The sequence below is a fragment of the Sus scrofa genome, chromosome 3 (genome assembly GCF_054392235.1).
Source record: "Sus scrofa isolate SSC_HxYL_T2T_F1_AM1 chromosome 3, Sscrofa_HxYL_maternal_Yorkshire_Landrace_v2.0, whole genome shotgun sequence".
NCBI lineage: Eukaryota > Metazoa > Chordata > Mammalia > Artiodactyla > Suidae > Sus > Sus scrofa.
Window position 1 is genome coordinate 120,657,358 of NC_139385.1, and position 14,281 is coordinate 120,671,638.

The window sequence follows — 14,281 nt, forward strand, 5'->3', positions numbered from 1 at the left end:
CTATGCTTGCCCATTTTTAGTAACTAAGGTTTAAGATCATATAGTGTAAAATTCCCAAACTATTCTTGGCCGAGGTAAGTTTGCCACAAGCTGATTAGCGATGGTCTTAGCTGCCTATTGCTGAGTAACCAATGACCCAAAAGCTTAGCAGCCTAGAGCAACATGCATTTACAATCTCACGGTTTCTACGGGGCACAGCCTCCGTAGGTGCCCTGCTTCAGGGTGACTTTAAAAGCTGCCCTCGGGGCTGCCGTGGTTGTTGGGAGGATTTGTGGCCTTGAAGGCAGTTAGCCAGAAGCTGCGCTCCGTTCCTTGCCACACAGGCCTCTCCAGCCTAGCATCCTGCTTCACCAGAGCAAGCGAGCCAGGAAGGAGAGCCAGGTGCCAGCCAGACGGGACCACAGTCCTTTCAGCCTGTCTCACGAGTTACCTCCCAGCACTGTTGCCACAGTCTATGCAAGAGAAGCAAAGCGCTGGGTCCAGACGCCCTCAAGGGGAGAGCCGGTGCCAGGAGATGGGGAATTGGGAGCCACTTTGGAGTCTGTCTCCCATCTTCTACCCTAAGCAGGTGTACGTCTCCCCTTCTTCCAGAAAGCCTTCGGTAATGGGCCTTTGTGCAAGCTCATCATCATAAAGCCCATCCATGCGGACCACGACAGACATGGAAAGCGAGGGCCCGGGTGTACAGAGCCAGCCTCTCCTCTGGTGGTTGGATTGGTTTATGCAATCCTCCTTTTGTCTTCTTTAGGTATGATTTGGCTCTTTGGGGGACTGTTTCCCTCCCCACCCTGTGAAAGGAGAGGAGGCCAGAAGGCAGATAAGACATCTATGAAGATGTTCTGTTGGCTCCTCAAGCTGCATGTCCATGGGGTCGAAACCAGCCTTGCAGCTGGAACAGTGTTGCGCCAGCACCCTCTCCCCTAAGGCGCAGAAACAGATACCTCACTGAAATAACTGAAGGAGGTGCTCCTCATCTGTGTCCTTGTCCCCCCCCCCGTTTCTGTCCCCCTCTGGGCATTCCCTGGTGGTGGGCAAGCTGGCCTGTGCCTGGCATTAACCCACGCACCAGGCCAGGTGCATCAAGCTCTCAGTGAAAGCTTGACTAAATGGGTGATTGGAAAAACTCTTCCCTGTCCAAGAAGAAGTGACATCACCTACATTTTACCACCCCTCTAAAGTCACAGCGTAGGTGGCCTGAGCTCTCTCCTGAACACCCAAGGAAATGGAGAAACAGGAATGGAGGCCTCTGCCCCAGAAGGACACACTTTTTTTTTTTTTTTTTATGTCAGCTGCTTTGATGTGGCAGAAAAGCTAATGCTCAGTTACTAGTGAGCCTGACCTCCATCTTATTTGTGAAAGACCTTGGGGCAGTAACGCAGACTCTGTGAGGGATGGGGTGGGGGGGTCCTCTGCTAATGGAGATAACGAAGGTTCACGTATGAGCCGCAGGGAGTGCGCCTTGAAGCCTCCTTAGTAGAAAACAAGTCAAAACTGATGCAAACAAGTCAAAATAGGGGTCACTGTAACTGTAGGATTATTCAGTCACCCTCTCCTTGCTACGTTGATGATGAGGAAGCCCAAGCAAGAGTCAATTGGGATTTAAAAGCAAGACCAGCAGCTGGCCCAAAGCTCCAAGGATTTGAGACAAAGCTGAAAATACCCGGATAGGACAGCGCCCTGCTCCCCTGGGAATCCTATGTCCTGCAGTTGTGCTGCAGGACAAGTGTGGCCCAGCTTGGTCTGGCAGTCAGGTCTTTCGGTGGATGCTGAATTAGAGCCCTCGATCTACTCTGATCATTGAGTTTGAGCGCCAGGTGTCAGCTCGCTCTATAGGCCACCGGTAGTTGTGGGTGAAAGTGCGAGTTTCTCAATGACATCAGCGTCTGTGACCAAAAAAGACCTACATCTTCCTATTTTACAGGCTCACAGGACTGAGACTCCAAACTGGGCTTGGAGAGTCATCCCCCTGGAGCCGTCTCATCACACTGCCAGGTGAGGAGGTGGCCAGGTGTGGCAGAAACCCCCTCAACCAGGGGTCACCTCTGGCTGGTGGGAACAAGATGTGAATAATACGGCCTCCCAAGTGTCTAAATGGTGCGATGGGCCAGTTCAAGGGAATTTATACATGCATTCTGTACATTTGTAAACCGGAAGGAAGAGAGGCAGGGGCTTCGGGCACACTTTAGTGCCTGGATTAGAGTGGGAGGGATGATGGTATTGTGTGGATGGGCAGAAAGGGAAATTTTTTTGGTTCTTCTGAGGTCAGCATAGGTGACCAAAGCTGGTTTCCCTGTTGAATCTGAGACGCACTCTCTTGACAGTTTCTTATGTGCTGTGTAATTTCTCTGTGTGAACTCATCTTTGGTGGGAGTTATTTCCTCTGGGCGTTGGAGGTTCAGGTTTGGGAAAGGTTCAGGCTCGCCTCTGTTGGGTTCCATTGAGGTCAAACCCGTTTGTACCCTGATTTTTCCACTTGTTGACACACGGTGAGACTGATGTGAATTTGAACGTCGCGTCTATGCTTGGCACAAGCTTGGGTTTTGATCCTTTGCAGATTAGCTCTTCTCTACCGAAGTTGTTCAGCTCCCAGGACATCACCGATTACCTAGCTGGTAGGAAGGGGTTGTTTAGCCCTTCTGAGCATCCCGCCCCTCATGAGGTTCTACCTCCACTTAGGTGTTCGATCCTTTGCTTTTCTCTACCCAAAACTGTTCAGCTCCCAGGACATTACCGATTACCCAGCTGGTAGGAGGGGGTTGTCTATCCCTTCTGGCCCCCACCCCTCATGAGGTTCTACCTCCACTTAGGTGTCCAGACTGCATAGCTCTCCAGCATCAGTCGCCCTCCACCTTCTCCTTCACTGCGCTGGCTTTGCATCCCCACTCATTTTTGGAATCTGGAGTTTCTCCTTTCTTCCTTCCCAATGCAACTGTGATTTCAAATTGTTTTATTGAATAATATCCAATATTTATATGAGTTTGTGGGAGGGGCCTTCCTGTGTCAGCTTCGACCAGAATTCCTCAGTGCTATAATTAGCTGTCACCACTGTCTTTCCCACTGGCTCTGGGACCATATCTTAGTGTCAACACTCAATAAATTTTGGTGAATAAGGGAGAGAATAAGCCTGTGATTCTTCAGGACTACTTCCTAATTACCTCCTGGCTCGGGCTCCCAGACATTAGAGTTTTAAAAAGACAGCAAAGGCAGAAATGGAGGATGGAGAAGACAAATTTATAACTATGAAATCTCGTTATAATACACATAGATTTAGGGATCATGCATATTTTACCTCATAATGACAGAGTTTAATACTGAAAGTGCTAACTGGAAAAGGACTATCAGTAATGGAAATCTTTAATACTGCAGTAGAACGTGGCAAAAAAAAAGACCTTCTCATAAACCCTGGGGCTTAGCGATGGGAACAGGGGTGGATGAAGAGCGCTCGCCTCTCCTCTGCAAGTATCTCAGGCATACCCACTGGGCATCTGGCAACCTGAGTCCCGGCTCACCTTTTACCTACACTCCAGTCCACCTGCAGTGGGGTTAAGCCTCCTCCCTTCTCTCACGCCACTACTCAGCCTCCCGGAGAGACTGTGCCCTGACCTTGCCAGTCCCTTAGCATGTGCTAACACCCCTGGGGCAGCATCTGGCACACAGAGGAGCATGACAAGGGGTTGCATGAGAGGTCTGGCAGCCGTGCACACGAGGTGGCCTCTGGGGCATCGCCCATGGTGGGTGGGTAGGAGCGTCTTCTCCCCAGCCTGCAGAGCCATCCTCCCAAGCTCCCCAGTGGTCTACGGTCTCAGGCAGCTGGATCTGGATAAGCAAATGCCAAAGCTCCAAGGGCTTTTCCATTTGCCATGGAGCCGCCTAATTTAATGAAGCCGTCACAGAGCAAACCTCAGGGCTTATTGGAAAAGGACTCGAGCACGACATTATTTCACAGCAGTAGATTGCATCATTTTCATTTCACAGCTTTCCAATGGGAAATAATAAAACAAAATTACAAACATAATGAAGAAAGAAAGGAGACGAGAAAAAACCTTGGGTGAGAGATGCATCCTCGGTGCTGTGACAGGGCTGGTTACCTTATTCATTGGAGCCAGTAAATCTTACCTGGCTTTGCTGGCAGGAAGGAGAGCGAGCGGTCCAGGATGCCTCCACCTGCTGCCAAAGATAACAGGCTGCAGTAACTCATTGCCCAGCGCAGCAAGGAGCCCCGAGCACCCCTGCAGAAGCCTGGCCCTGGACAGCCCGCTGAGAAATTCCAGCTTCCAGGAGCACTGCCCTTCCTGGGCCCAGCTCTGCACTGGGGTGAAGGGCTGTCATTGACAATGGCCGGACAAGCTGTCGGGGTGATGGCATCTCCCTTCCCTCCAAGAGGAAGTGGCGTCACCTGTGGGGTCTCCTTCATCCTCAGGAAGAAGAAAGAATAAGTCCCTTTCTGCTTCTGAGCCGAAAGCCAGGGGCTAAGTAGGAGAGAGACAAAGCGCTTTCTAAAGGCGTTCTTGCTTACAGCTCAAGGTGTAAGACTAAGGGAGGCAGCTCAGCTGGGCCTTTCTTTCCACGCTGCAGGCCTGGCCTGGGCTGGAGGAGATGCCCCAGGCCTGCCGCACAGGAGGAGACCAGGCTCCTGTCATTCCACCCAGGCCCCAGTTTCTCCCCTGCCTGGTACCAAAAACAACTTTCTCCTCTCCAGTTAGTGGAGGGGTTTGAGGTCTTGTGGTATCAACTCCCTCCTCTTTCCCCCAGGAGTCCCCCCACTCCTTCCCCCTCCCCCAGCTTCCCTTCTCCTTTCTTCTCCCCTCCTTCCCCTCCTGTCCTACCTCCCTCCTCCTCCTCCCCACCCTCCCCACCCCCTTTCCTTCTTTCCCCCCCCCCCGCCTCCCTCTCCCCTGCCTCCCCCACCTCTCCCTCCCCTGCCTCCCCCGCCTCCCCCTCCCCTGCTTCCCCCTCCTCCTCTCCCTCTTCCCCTCCCCCTCCCTGCTTCCCTTCCCCCTCCCCCCCCCACTTTCCCTCCCCCTCTCCTTCCTTCTCCCCCACTTCTCGCCTCTACAGTGATGCTTCCCCCTCCGCTACCCCCACCCCATTAACTGAATAGTGTCCCACTTTCCCCTGTCCTGATATAAAGAAAAAAGCCTTCTCTTGAGCCTGGTCTCCCTTTTTCCTTTGGCCACCATGCTCCTCTACAGCACAGTAGCTGGTCCCATGGACTTAGGTTCAAGTCACAGCTCTTTCAGTTCCTAGCTGTGTGACTAGAGGCAAATTACTTAACTTCTCTGAACTCACTTTTCTCATCTCCGAATGGGGCAAGTTGTCATACCTATCTCAAATGTTTATCGTGAAATTAGTTGGAATGACTCTAGTGATGTTCTCAGCACAGAGTCAGGCATGTATTACGTCTAAAAATGTTGGTCCTTGTTATAGTTTTGCTGTGAGGCTTAAACATCAGTTTGCAGTGCAGAGGGCAGGGCCTGCGAGTGGTGAGGGCCAACCCTCAACCCTCAGAGGTCACTTAGAGGTCACACCGAGGCCTGATTCTCCTTGTGAGGTTGCCAGGCTAGTGGAAGACCTAAATCCCCTGTATCCCTGCTCTTTGGTTCCAAATTGGTGATGGGCCAGGAGGGGAAGGAAGCAGAGAGGAGCAGTGAGGAAACGGCGGTCCCCCAAGTTGGTCTTGGCCCTTGTCACCCACAGTTCTCTACCATTCGCCTTACCTGGTGCTTCCTCAGCTTGTGTGGACCATCCTTCATGCCTGCACTCTGATGGGGTCTGTCACCCGTGTGCGGAGCACAGTATCAGTGGTGTCATAGACGAGAACAAGGGACAGGCACACGAGTGACAGAGGCCTGGCAGAGAAGTCCAGCTAGGCCCCCCACTCCCAAGAGCCCCCCTCCTCCCTCGTGGGGTGGCCACACCACACCCCAACACCCAGGAAGCATCTCCAGCTCTGCTTCCAATCCACTGTTTTCATCTCTGTCTAACCTAGGAGTTCAGCCCTCACACCTGAATTCTGCTTCTCATCCCTCAGCCTGGCACCTGCTTGATTTTCAGTCTTGATGCTGTCAGATACTGTGTCCAGCTCGGGTACCCTCACCCAGTGCCCCACCCCTCTGCCTGCCTTCCAGTGGGTCCCCTAACCAGCTTTCTAGGACATGGTCCTGAGCAAGAGGTTGGGATGTGAAGGGCCCAAAGCAGTCTCAGAAAAAAAGGTTCAGATAAAGAACTGTGTTGTTCCAAGGAAGAAAAGCCCTCATGTGAGATAAACTTGAAACATACATGAGACCTCAAAGTACGGAGACAGGAATGCATGTCAGACCATAAGAACAGCCCAAGCAAAAGCACAGAAGCCAGAAAGGATGGGCCTTTTTCAGAGAACGTGGAGCGGGCCAACCAACCTGAACTGAGGCATAGCAGATACGAAAGAGAGTGGAGGGTCAGGTAAGGCAGAGACGGGGACCTGAATGCCAGGCAGAGATGCTGAACTTAACTGGGTAAATGGATGTGAGCTACTGAAGGTGCTGGAGCCAGTGAGTTGCATCACCCAAGGTGTAAGAGGAGGAAGATGGATGGAGTAGCAGGGAGTAAGATGGTTTGAAGGTGAGATCCTGTGAAGAGGGGCTGATAGAGACTCTAGAATAGTCCAAGAGAGAAGAGGAGGCCTGAACTATGTCCCCATAGAGTGGAAAGTAGACAGTGGTTATGGGAGAGGGAGGCAGTAGATGTGGGAGCCGGGGGAGGAGGAGGAGAGGAGATGGAGCAAGGCGGGAGAGAAGAGCCTTCGTGCCAGATGGATTCTGTGCTGCTTGCTGAGCGAGTGCTTCATGGGCTCACATTTAATTGAGTATCTGATAACCAGGCTTAATTATTTAATTATAAAACATTTCAGATGCATAGAAGAGGACTAGTAGCATAGCAACTACTGGCACAGTGCTTCCGCTGTGCTTGGCGTCATTCTAAGAGCTTTAAAGAATTTAGTCAACCCTCCTGAAAACAGTAGTGAGAGAATAATAGCTATTACCGTCTCCCTCTTACAAGTGTGTAACTTGAGAGCCAAGGAAGTTAATAAGTCACTTGCCTGAGGTCAAGCAACTGGTCGCAGAGGTGAGATTCAGGCCCAAGAAGCCCACTCCGGAACCCCGGGGCTGTGCTGCTTCCCAAACAGAAGACAGAGTAACAGATACACGTGTCCTCGCCAAAAAGAAAAGGCCGCAGATGCAGGGAGGTCCCCCGTGCACAGCTCCCTGGGGGACTCCTTTTTAAAATGAAGTAGGTCTGCGACTTTAACAGATGGCTAGCCACAGAGATGCGCGGATTCATCCATCCATCAGCCATCCTCCCTGAGGTAGGAAGAGCGAAGGGGGCTAGCATGTAGGGAGCTATAGTTATGTGCCAACTGTATGCTTACGGGCTCTGCATCACTGTTGTGTGGAATGCTGGCAGCATGCCATGATGTGGATTATCCTCTGGATTCTAGCAGATGAGGAACTTGAGTCTCAGAGAAGTGAAGAACCAGTCAAGGTTGCGCACCTGACACGTGGTGGAGCTGTCTGCCTCTTCTCAGTGACCGTGATGCCTCGTGAGCATATGGTGGTTCAGCCCCCAAATGCCTATGTAAATTAGTAAGTGATAAATATGTACTAGGCAGCTGTCACATGATAGACACATGCCAGGAGCTGGCCACCCAACCTTGCCTTCAAGAGCAACAAGTGGACGAGAGAAACAGTTTTTATTGGGGGGGGGGGTGCTCCATGGGACCACAACTGGCAGAGGTTGCTTGCCTACAAAGCACGAAGAGGGGGGAATGGGAGGGCTTCGCAGAGGATGGGATGGCTGAGTTGTAAGCTGTAGGGCTGGAGGAAAAGAAGGTGCATTCCAGACACAGGAACCCAAGTGTGCTTCTCCATGCTGTCTTGGAGCCCCTGGCTCAACCCTGGCCGGGATACAACAGAGGCATCATCTTTTTGGACTTGGGAGGATTTATTTAGAGGTTGAGGAAAGACAAGGGACCAAACGAAGGCTGAGCCATCTCCTAGGCACCCCTGTCTGGACCCCCCAGCAGGGAGGCTAGGTGTCCCCTCTGTGTCCCCGTGGTACCCTGTGTCCTCAAAGAAGGCTCTGCGTCTTCATCTCCATGGCCCTCTGCGGGAACAGCACCTGTGCACAGCTGACAAAGCTCTTCCTCCATGGCCTGCACCTCCTCTGCTCATGTGTCTGCCCCCTTCCATTTGCTTGTACGCTCCTCACAGAAAGGGACCCCAGCCTACGCCTGCATCTGGCAGCATCTGGCCCTCAGAGGGTGCTTTTTGAACAGAACCATGCTGCATGGACCCAACCAGGTTTTCCAGATGAGCTGCTCCCTCATTTGCTCCCAGGTCTTACCAGCCAGGCCAGGGTTGCAGACACACTTCTTGGTCCAGAAAAGTGTAATGAAGACAGTGTAATGAAGGCCCTTGCAACTCAGGCAGCACAAATAGGTCGTAGTTCATTCTAACTGCCAGGAATTCTTTCTGTTGGATCATAAAGCCAATGAAAATCTCTTGAACCTGGCCTCTGCTGATGGACAGGCAGGGGTTTCTCTCCCGTGGCCAGAGGAGGGACAATACAAACTTAACAGGGACTTCATAACGTTCAGAACTGCCTGGAGGGAGTTCCCGCTGTCCTCGGGCTACTTGGCTGCCCTGAGCGGGACTGGCCCTTCTGAGAATAGCAGGGCAGTGGGCCAAGAGCCCAGAGGAGTGACCACGGCCAAGAGCCCAGAGGGGCAACTCCCCCGCCGCAGTTGGCTTTGGGACATCCAGACTGAGTCAGCTTCAGGGTAAATGCCCACCTGTGAAGGGGTCCCTGGGGAGGGGAAACTGGAGGAAGACAAGGGGGGCACCAGCTTCTGTGTTCCCACCACAGGATGTAGTTCATTTTCTAGAACCAGGAGCTCCAGTGTGGAAGCATCTGCCGGGAAGCCCCACGGCCCCACATGGATTCCCCAGTATGAAGCAAAGTCCTTCCTGGGAAAACAGGTGGGATTGCCTCTGCCTCTTCTCTACCCAGTCTCTCTAGTGGCAACAATCTAACTGTGTTGCCTTGAACTCTGTATTCCTATGGTAGAATGAAAGAAAAATCTAGAATAGTGAGCACAAACAGAACTTTGAAACAGCATTTCTAGTTCAACTTCAGCTTCCTGGCAGGCCTGTCCTCAAATCGTAGCAGCCATATGACTCTACTTTTATTTTATTGTTTATTTGTTTGTTTGTTTGTCTTTTTAGGGCGGCACCCTTGGCATATGGAGGTTCCCAGGCTAGGGGTCAAATCGGAGCTATAGCTGTTGGCCTACACCACAGCCACAGCAACACCAGATCCAAGCCGTATTTTCAACATACCGCACAGCTCAGGGCAACACTGGATCCTTAACCCACTGAGCAAGGCCAGGGAGTGAACCTGCATCCTCATGGATGCTAGTCAGATTTGTTTCCGCTGATCCATGCCAGGAACTCTGTGCTTCTATTTTTGAATGCCTTTAGAAATCATTCTTAATTTGCTTAAATCAAATCACTGCTTAGTGACACCTATTCCACGCAAGTGACCAGCGTCAATGGAGGCTACAGTGATATGACATGCCTTTGCCTCGCTTGTCACTGCCCTGTGAGGCAGGTGGTATTTGCTTCTCTGCAGAGCAGGAAACTGTGTTTCAGAGCAGTACAGTAACTTCTCCAAGGACACACAGCAAGTAAGGGGGTCGGGTGAGGGGCAGGCAGGTCTGGAACCCACTTCTTTCGGCTCCAGATCCCAAGCCCCTGTCCTCTTTCCTTTTTTTCAAGGGAGTTTAACTTTAAAAATCTAATCAAGACGAACATGAAAGTGATATTATGTAGAGAGTTTCACAAAGGAGTTCAAAACGTAGCACATTTTTTAAATTGTCTTTTTCATTCTTGATGAGGAAAGCTGAGGTTTAATGACTAGGCTGTTTTACTTGTAAAAAAAGATCCAGCCCGCTAAAAGCCTCTGCCAGAAGTCTATGGCATTTATTTATTTTTTATTTATTTCTTAGGGCCACACCCACGGCACATGGAATTTCCCAGGTTAGGAGTCAAATCAGAGCTACCTCTGCCAGCCTATGCCATAGCCACAGCCACAGCCACAGCCACATGGGATCTGAGCCACATCTTTGACCTACACCACAGCTCACAGCAATCCCGGATCCTTAACCCACTGAGCGAGGCCAGGGATTGAACCCGCATCCTCATGGATGCTAGTCGGGTTCATTAACTGCTGAGCCACGAAGGGAACTCCTGTCTATGACATTTTTAAAAACTCAAATTTATATGTGTTAATTATTTTTATCAAAGCAATGCTTCTTTGAAGTAAAGTTTATGTATAGAAGCCCCATGCCACACACGCTCCCTCCCCCAAGAGAGAACATCCCTCAAATTCCAGGGCTGCCCCCAGCATTTACCTCTGTCATTTAAAACTACACTGCTATTTCTTAAAATATCAATTTTAGACATTATCTATTGACTCTGGGCCATGGTAGATAAGGACTTCATTTTTCCACACCACTGCCTGCTTTTCTTTCCTTTTATCCCTGTGGCATATTTATAAAATAATTTTTGGCAAAAATCAATAATCAACACTTACACATCGAGCCAGAGGTAAACTCCAACCAAACCTCCTTTCTCCTATAATCTTTTGTTTTTCCTAGAATTCATAATTGCCTCATTTTTTTCATTTTAACCTGGCTTTCTGTGAATCTTTCACACTTTTCTCCAAATTTTTATGTATGTCATAATAATACTTTCTAGAATTACAAACCAATTCTCATTTCCTTTTGTTTTGTTTTGTTTTCCTCAAGAGTCCTCACTCAAGGGAGTTCATGTCGTGGCTCAGTGGAAACAAATCCTACTAGTATCCATGAGGATGCAGGTTTGATCCCTGGTCTTGCTCAGTGGGTCAGGGATCCAGCGTTGTCGTGAGCTGTGGTGTAGGTCTCAGACACAGGCCCAGATCCCACATTGCTGTGGCTATGGTGTAGGCCAGCAGCTGTAGCTGCAATTCTACCCCTAGTCTGGGAAATTCCATATGTCAGGGGTGTGGCCCTGAAAAAAAGGGGGGGGGACAACCTCTTGAGACAGACTCAAGAGGCTGTCTGTTCAAATGTCCCATTGTGCCAATGTTATCAGCTGCTTTCAGGGCATACTGCATAGCAGACACACTGGGAACTCTCTCCTCCATTCTCTGGTTTTTGGTCCCCTCATCCTTGGCTCACATATCTTCTTATATCTTGATTTATTTCATTTTTTGCTAGATAACATCCCAGAGTGCATTCCTAAGAATGGGTACATTGTGTTTTTTGAATTTGAATTTGTAAAGGCAAAATTTTTGAATTGTAAAAATATCTTTGTTCCACTTCACGTTTGGCTTCTACTTTGGTTGTGTATGGTATCCTAAGGTGAAAGTCATTTTCCTTTGGAATTCTGAAGGCACAGCTGTCCAGAACTCTCAAGGGTCACGTTCTATCCTCCTTGCAAGCTAGCTAGCCAGCTGTCAGTTTCATGGAGGCAGAAGACATGAGGTTCCTGGGTCAGAGACAAAGGATAGCTTATTACTCACAGCAGAATGTCAGCATTTTTGGCACATATTCCCCTAACCCCAATTCTCATAGGAAGCCTAAAGAGGACCAAATGAGAGCTGCACATGCACAATAGGTTGTGTTACAAGAGAGGAACCCTGAGCTTAGGGAACCCCAATCTTTTATAATAGGCATGCCTACCTTTTGCTCTGGAGAGAAATACTGTAGCTGTCTTCCAAAACTGTTCACTCTACATACATACTTGAAAATGGAGTCCATTCAAAAGAAGTGGCAGTCAGGGCCTCTCTCATAAGACATTTGGAAAGGCAAGAGACACATGGCAGATGGTCTGCCAAAAACTATCTCCTCCCCCACTGCTCCTGAGCTTCCCCTGATGTCAGTGCTCTCATTTTCTGTAGCTGGTTGCCTTTTGCCTCCCTGGAAGCCTTTGAACCACCTCTTTCTACCTGGTCTTCTGAAATTTCCAATATCAATTTAGAGACTTACATCCTCCATCTCTAGAGATTTTTTTCTTACACGGTTTCTTTGATAATTAGATGGACTCTTTCTCCCTTGTACCCCCTTATGGAATGCTCTCATTTTCTTTGTTTGTTTGCTCTGTGTTTCAGGTTGGAGGATTTTCCTTAGGTTCCTGTTAGCTATGGATGTCTTTAAGAGTGTATTTAAAAATAAGAGACTAGGGAGTTCCCATCGTGGCTCAGCAGTAACAAATCTGACCAGTATCCATGTGGATGCAGGTTCAATCCCTGGCCTCGCTCAGTAGGTTAAGGATCCAGTGTTGCCATGTGCTGTGGTGTAGGTTGCAGATGCAGCCCAGATCTCGTGTTGCTGTGGATGGGGTGTAGGCTGGCAGCTACAGCTCCAATTCAACCCCTAGCCTGGAAACTTCCATATGCCATGGGTGTGGCCCTAAAAAGCCAAAAAAAAAAAAAAAGAGTTCCTATTGTGGCTCAGTAGTTAACGAATCCGACTAGGAACCATGGGGTTGCAGGTTCTATCCCTGGCCTTGCTCAGTGGGTTAAGGATCCACATTGCTGTGGCTATGGCTGTGGCTGTGGCCAGTGGCTGTAGATCTAATTAGACCCCTAGCCTGGGAACCTCCATATGCCACAGGTGTGGCTCTAGAAAAAGACAAAAAAAAAAAAAAGTGAGAGACTAAAACAGCTGGAAATCCAGTGTGTGTGGCCAGGGCATGCCACCTGGTTAGCTGAACCATAGGGTGATCAAAGGTGATTTGATCTTTTCTCTCTCTCTGTGTGTGTGTGTGTGTGTGTGTGTGTGTGTGTGTGTGTGTGTGTGTGTTGGGGGAAGGGGTCCAAGTTGTCAAAATCAGTAGGTATTCACTCTTGACTCTAATTTCTCTAGAGAGCAGTTTATTGGTTTCCCATTGGGAGGTGTATACTTGGCCTGGCTTTCTGAAAATAAGGCAAGGGAAGGCAGCTGAGCCTACCATAGTTCAGCAGGCATGTTTTAGGAAGGAGAAGAAATAAATGCATTTGGTTAACCAATGCACTTGACCCTCCTGTCCTCATGGTGGTCCTGTTCTCATCCCCAGCCTCTGAGGGGTTGGGCCTTAGCTTACAGCCTGAGACTTCTCTTCTCACGGAGAAGAAATGACCTAGACATTGACCTATCATTTGAATATATGATTCAGATACCACTTGGTTCTCACTGTGCTCTCTCATGCAGACACTGTCATTCTCTCTGTGTCTGTTTGAGGGGGCATGATGGACCCAGGATGTACTGAAAAGAGAACCTGGGGTCCCATGATGATATTTCCTCCTAGAACATTCTTCAGAAAATAACTGCTTTCCTTTTTCTCTTAATGTAATTTGACCTTGGCTTCTTGGGACCCTTCTTTTTAAACATTTTTACAAAGGAGTTTGTAAGTTCATTGTACTTTCTGAGCTCCTGGTTCACATGCCTTGAAGACCTCTGGCCTCTTGGTTAGCCTTCATTAAGTCTAAGTTTCAAGATCGCGGCTTTGAAGGGCTTCTTTAGTCATCATGGGTAAACTCAGCACTCCCAGAGCAGGAAAGCCTGTCATCCCTTCTGACAGTGTATCTGATTTACTCTACCAGAATCTCAGTGGCTAGAGCCTGGGAATCTGTATTTTGAGAAAACCCCCTAAGTGATTCTGGTTTACTTTCTAGTTGCCCCTGTCTGTCAACCCTAGCCTCTCATGACTAATGCCCTGCATTTGGAGCTCTGCTGTCCTAGGCCTCGTGTCCCTGGGTCAGACTACCTTCCCATTCCAACCTCTGCCAACCCACTGCCCTGGCCAGACAGAGCCGAAACCCCAGACCTTGAATTTGCATCCCCACTCAGCTAAGATCCTCCCACCCAGCTCCTCTCTGTCCTCACACTGGCCTCTGGGACTCAGGAGGGCTCCTTATCCCTAGCGAGAACTCATGTCCTCCCTCCTCCCTCCCCCACTACTCATCACCCTTCCCCCACCAACACACACAAGTCCAATATCTTGCCTCATTCTGTTCTGCACCATCCAGATCTGCCTGTGCTGCAGGTCCAGTAAATAGAAAGGATGCTCTTGGGTGTTGTGATGTTTGGTCTAATGAGTGATGCAGACAAAGAACACTGAGGAGGAAGTGATGACCTTAGGCTGGTCTCTCAGTTCGTGTCACACTGAAACGGGGTTTCAGCTGGACTCTTAGTGGAGGAATATTTTTGTATATTCAT

At 49.6% G+C, this 14,281-nt stretch overlaps 1 protein-coding gene across 1 annotated transcript in view; it reads left to right on the forward strand.

Moving 5' to 3' along the window:
• The first annotated feature begins 619 nt into the window (after positions 1–619).
• CAPN13 (calpain 13) overlaps positions 620–14,281 on the forward strand; it is a 179,741-nt gene continuing 166,079 nt past the window's right edge. The window contains exons 1-2 of the mRNA XM_085019693.1: positions 620–748; positions 1,922–1,992. The gene's annotated coding sequence lies outside the window, so the exon portion shown is untranslated. The remainder of the gene's footprint in view (positions 749–1,921; positions 1,993–14,281) is intronic.